Here is a 6000-nt window from a genome sequence, read left to right as displayed (position 1 = left end):
CCCCCGCCGCCCTCCCTGCCGAGGCAGGCTCAGGGCGGCTTCCACAAAACTGATGAACAATGTACATTTTACAAATGATAAAATACAATAAATCATTTAAAACACAGACACATCAATTTAAAACCTAATTTCGATGGCGATAGAAACAAAGTACAGTTTAGGGACACATTCGGCGGTGCCACCGCGCTAGGTCATGCTAAGTCAGAGTTCACACAGGACTCTGCTGGCAAGACGCCGCTCCTAACGGAACGCCTGCCTAAAAAGCTCTGTTTTCACGGCCCTGCGGAACTGTGAAAAGTCCCGCAGGGGCCTGATCTCGGCAGGGAGCTCGTTCCAATAGGACGGAGCTACAAACGAGAAAGCCCTGGTCCTAGCTGCCATCAACCTGACTTCCTTTGAGCCAGGGAGGCCCAGGTGATTTTGAGATCCTGATCGCAGTGCTCTCTGGGAAACATGCGGGGAAAGGTGGTCCTTCAGGTAGGCTGGTCCCTGACCATAAAGTGATGAACAGGCACAAAAAATTATTCTGAATTACCCCTAAGTTTCAAAAACACGAGGCCACGCTTTGTTAGAAAACCAGCATCCCTTATCACCTGGAGTACCGTGTGCAGTTCTGGAGGCCGCACTTCAAAACGGATGTGGACAGAATGGGTGGGTGCAGAAGAGAATGACAAGCATGACTGGGGGGTCCGGAGACCAAGCCCTAAGAGGAAGGGCTGAGGGACTCGGGAATGTTCAGTCTGGAGAAGAGGGGGTTGAGGGGGGACCTGATTGCTCTCGTGAAGGATTTGAAGGGCTGTCACTTCGAGGAGGGCAGGGAGCTGTTCCTGTTGGCAGCAGAGGATAGGACTCGCAATAATGGGTTTAAGTTATGGACAGAAAGGTATAGGCTGGATATTAGGAAAAAAATCTTTACAGTAAAAGTAGCTCAGCTGTGGAATCAGCTCCCTAGGGAGGTGGTGAGCTCCCACTCGCAGACAGTCTTCAAGCAATGGCTGGACAAACACTTGTCAAGGATGCCTTAGGCTGATCCTGCATTGTGCGGGGTTTGGACTAGATGGCCTGTATGGCCCCTTCCAACTCTATGATTGCATTTGGTGATAACGGGAAGGGATTATTTCTGCTCCTGCATGACCAGAGGTTGGAACACAATCAAGGGGTTTTTTGCAACTTCATCATTAATAAATCCTCATTTTATCCAGGAGATCAAATTACATTTTTTATCTACATTACAAGATCAGGACCACTAACTTTTGGCCATATTATCCTTTTATTATATAGGGATAATGCACTAGGAAGGTAAATGGTTGGACTTGCGATTAAAACAAAAACTAAACTATCAGTGTTTCCTGCTGTTCTGCGTGGGAAGATAGCTTCCGACCAGGTTTACAGGAACGACTCAAATGCATCTCTGGTGTGCACTAATTTAAAAGGAGCCAGACATGTTTAAAACGCTCCATTAATGCCAACTGTTGGTAAATCACTGGTTATTAAAAAGACCTCATCTCCAGATCTGTTTATCAGACCTAGATTGTACAGCTGAATTTTATTTGATTTTCATTATTTATACCCCGCCCAAAGCAACTCACATCATTCTCCCACTCCTCCATTTTATCCTCACAACAACCCTGTGAGGTAGGTCAGGCTGAGAGTGTGTGAGTGGCCCAAAGGTCACCCAGCAAGCTTCCATGGCAGAAGTGGGATTCGAACCTGGGTCTCCCCGATCCTAGTCCGACACTCTAACCACTACACCATGCTGGAAAGGAAGATAACGGTTGGGATATCTGATCCTCTGTCAGTAGCGGAAGAGTCTTTGTAACAGATGAAAAACCAACAGTGGTTAGTGGTACGGTGTATGCACAAAAGTACTCAGAAGCAGACAATAAAAATGGACGGACAAAAGGAAGAAGAAGAGGAGGAAGAGGAAGAAGAGGAGGAGGAGGAGAAGGAGGAAGAGGAGGAGGAGGATTTATACCCCGCCCTGTGAGGTAAAAGAAGAAGAAGAGAAGAGATTGGATTTATACCCCGCCCTTCACTACCCAGAGGAGTCTCAGAGCAGCTTACAAACTCCTTTCCCTTCCCCTCCCCACCACAGACACCCTGTGAGGTAGAAGAAGAAGAGATTGGATTTATACCCCGCCCTTCACTACCCAAAGGAGTCTCAGAGCGGCTTACAAACTCCTTTCCCTTCCTCTCCCCACCACAGACACCCTGTGAGGTAGAAGAAGAAGAAGAAGAGATTGGATTTATACCCCGCCCTTCACTACCCGAAGGAGTCTCAGAGCGGCTTACAATCTCCTTCCCCTTCCCCTCCCCACAACAGACACCCTGTGAGGTAAAAGAAGAAGAAGAAAAGATTGGATTTATACCCCGCCCTTCACTACCCAGAGGAGTCTCAGAGCAGCTTACAAACTCCTTTCCCTTCCCCTCCCCACAACAGATACCTTGTGAGGTAGGTGGGGCTGAGAGAGCTCTCTCAAGAACTACCCTTGAGATACTTCTTTACACAGAGAGTGATTATAAGGTGAAATTTGTTGCCAGAGGATGTAGTGATGGCCACAAGGATAAACATCTTTGAAAGGAGATTAGACAGATTCATGGAGAGTAAGTCTATCAGTGGCTACTAGCCGTAGTGACTGAGGGGAGCCTCCACATTCAAATCAAGAGGCGCATCCATGCTAGCCTGTCTGTAGCAGTAGAAAAGAGCAACAGTCCAGTAGCAACTTAAAGACTAACAAGATTTGTTGCAGAGTATGAGTTTGTGTGAGTTACTGCTCTCTTCTTCAGACACCAGAGCCAGGAGGCAACATCAGGGGAAGGCCTCGGCCTCCATGCCCTCTTGTTGGACCATCTAGAGCAGAGGTGTCGAACTCATTTGTTACAAGGGCCAGATCTAACATAAATGTCAGTTTGTTGGGCCGGGCCAATGTAATGCCAGGTACCAGAGATATAAACTTTATAAAGGACACAGGCAAACTTGATTCAGCTACTGATTCCTAGCAGGGAACCCACAAACACCTGCCTCTCCCAGACTCCCCCCCCCAGTTCTCATCCGTCCTGCATTTCCCACGGAAGCGGCGGAGGCTGAGGGGAAGGCCTGACAGAGAGTTTTTTCCAAAACCTCCAGGGGGTGCTTTTTGTTCTCTCGTGACCCTTTCCCTCATGGGCTGAGAACCACACCAGTTGCTCGTGGGTTGGATAAGAGCCCAGGATGAGCTGGTTCCAGCCCACGGGCCGTATGTTTGACACCCCTGATCTAGAGGAACTAGTTGGCCACTGTGTGAGAGGGCACGCTGGACTAGATGGAATACTGGTTTGATCCGGAAAGGCTCTTTTGATGTTCTTATGGTAAAGGGAACTGAAATGAGAACCTGAGTCTAGCCCAGAAATGAAAAGGAAGTTTAAAGGCCAAGATCTGATCATTTCCTGAGGGGCACAGGTACATTGGCTCAGAAACAGTGGCAGCTTCACCACTGTAAAGTAAAGGTAAAGGTTCCCTTGCTCGAAAGCCAGTCAAATCCGACTCTAGGGTTGCGGTGCTCATCTCCGTTTCAAAGCCGAAGAGCCAGCGCTGTCCGAAGACATTTCCGTGATCATGTGGCCGGCATGACTAAACACCAAGGTGCACGGAACGCTGTTACCTTCCCACCGAAGTGGTACCTATTTATCTACTTGCGATTTCTTGCTTTCGAACTGCTAGGTTGGCAGGAGCTGGAACTAGAGACGGAAGCTCACTCCGTCATGCGGCACACTCGGGTCTCGAACTGCTGAACTACCGACCTTCCACAGCCTGCAGTTCAGCGTCTTAACCACTTGAGCCACTGTTGCAATAGACTAAAGTGAGTTGCCCCAACAGTGGCATCAATCCGCCCAGTCTTCCACCACTGCCAATGTACAGCAGTGATTAGAGTGTTGGCACAGATTCCAGGAGACTCAGGTTCGAACCCCTGCTTTGTCATGAAGCTCACCGGGTGAATTTGGCCTAGTCACTCTCTCTGAGCCTAATGTACTGTGCAGGGCTGTTGTGAGGATCGAGGGGGAGAATGGTGTATCCCACCCTGAGACCCTTGGAGGGAGGGCGGAATTTTAAAAAACGAGCTAAATAAACAAACACCAAACTGGACCACGAGGAGTCAAGGCCTGGATAAGAACCAAGACAGCTGTAAGCTTCCTGCCTTATTCATTCAGATCCTGGAAAACTTGAATGGGGAAGTGCAGGTGCCTATAAAAATAGCACCAGAGAGAGTCTGCTCAGTCTCAGGCTGACGCATGCGGCTCTCTGAACACTGCAGACAGTGGGAACAAGCCAGATCTTTTTTGTGCCGTTAATGAACCGCTCGTACAACCCCGCTCCGGCTTTCTAAACCACACCTATCCAATGGACTGTCGACAACAATCTCTCCTGGAGTGGGGCGGAAAAGGTCACATACCTTTCCTTTGGAACCCGTCAGGCAGCTTTACGGCCTCGTAGGGGGACAGATATCCCCCCCCCACCTTGCAAGCTCCACTGCTGCAGTACCACTGGCTGAACAGCAGGGGGGGCAAATGTCCTTCTCCCGCAGCTTAGCAAGACAGGCTGCCTAGCAGAATCCCCGCAACAGTTCCTTCCAATGGAAATCTTCCTCCACTGTTAGATTTCTCAGCAGTGTGTATGCTGTTTGTATTTACGGGTTCCAGGACATGTGTGTAAAGGAATTCCGGATGCAGCTTTTATGATGTTTTGCGATGCCAGTGGGCTAGGGTTGCCAAGTCAATTTTTCTTACCAGCGGGGGAGCTTTGCCGGGCTCTGGGAGCCGTCCGTCGATGTGTGCGTGCACCGCCACCGCATCACCGGAAGTAACGCACAACGTCAATCGCGTTGAAGGCATGGCCCCGATCGTCAGAGGGAAAACCATAGAGTTTTCCCTCCGACGATCGGGGCCACGCCCCCAACATGATTGATGTGGTTGCGTTACCGGGAATCGGGCCTCCGAAGCGGGAGTTTACCCACCACCCGCCCCCACTTGGCAGCCCTACAGTGGGCTTGTAAGCCACCCTGACCCTGCTTTAGCGGGGAGGGCAGGGTATCAATCAATCAATCAAGATAGTAGAAGGGCCAGATTCGGGAAGCTGGATTTTCGGGGTATAAGCTTTCAAGCATTAAAGCTCCATTCGTTGTAGTCTCGAAAATTATACCCTAAAAACGTTGTTGGTCACTACTGGTCACTCCTGGACTCAAAGCGAGCATTCTTTAAAGGGCTACTGCTGAGTGGTGATAAAGGAAATTACACACCCACGAATTATTCCATTGAAATTTCGCAGTCAGCACTGTGAATTTGCTGTGACTACGAAATAATGAGCAGAAACTGCCACCAGCTGTGCTATAAAGTGCTTCAAAATGTCTATCCTCAATAGCAAGAAACTTCTAAGGAAAACAGACAAATGTATGACCTTTCCTCCTTTTCAGGTTGTTCCAGACTTGGTATTTGAACTTCTGTTATCTGTCCACAGCGCAGAAAATTTGGAATGGTCTTGCCAAAATTCCACTCAACTCAACAGGATTTAAGGGCATATAAAACATTCTGCCAAGAGACTTTGTCCAAGTCCCCGCTTTTTCCAATCTGGGAGATGTATTTTTGTGTTATTGACAGCAGAGCACAGCTAATTTTTTTAAACCAACAATTTTATGTGCTTTTAATATGTATACTAGTTTTGGTTTTATGGCTTTATAATGCTTTGTTCTCAATCCTGCTTTGTTGCTATAGCTAAAGGGCACTGAGCAAAGGTTTCATTTTACCTGTTAGCCGCCTGGGCAGCCCTCACTGGGCAGAAGGACAGCATAGAAATTCTGTCACTAAATAACCAAAACAAAATAATGCGGCGCAGTAGTTAGAGTACTGATCTTCGCTGGGAAGATCCAGATTCAAATACATGCTCTGCCCTGAAGTCTACTGGGTAACTCTGGGAGAACTACTAACTCCCTGACAAACCTACCTCACAGGGTTGTCGTGAGGATCAAT

General features: G+C 48.4%; 1 protein-coding gene across 1 annotated transcript in view; it reads right to left on the bottom strand.

Moving 5' to 3' along the window:
• SLC4A4 (solute carrier family 4 (sodium bicarbonate cotransporter), member 4) overlaps positions 1 to 6000 on the bottom strand; it is a 298401-nt gene that overhangs the window by 60506 nt on the left and 231895 nt on the right. The gene's annotated exons all lie outside the window — the stretch shown is intronic.

Source organism: Gekko japonicus, unplaced genomic scaffold (genome assembly GCF_001447785.1).
Source record: "Gekko japonicus isolate JY-2015 unplaced genomic scaffold, Gekko_japonicus_V1.1 scaffold350, whole genome shotgun sequence".
Classification (NCBI taxonomy): Eukaryota; Metazoa; Chordata; class Lepidosauria; order Squamata; family Gekkonidae; genus Gekko; species Gekko japonicus.
Note: the sequence above shows the minus strand (reverse complement) of the source record. Positions and strands in the feature narration are given on the sequence as shown.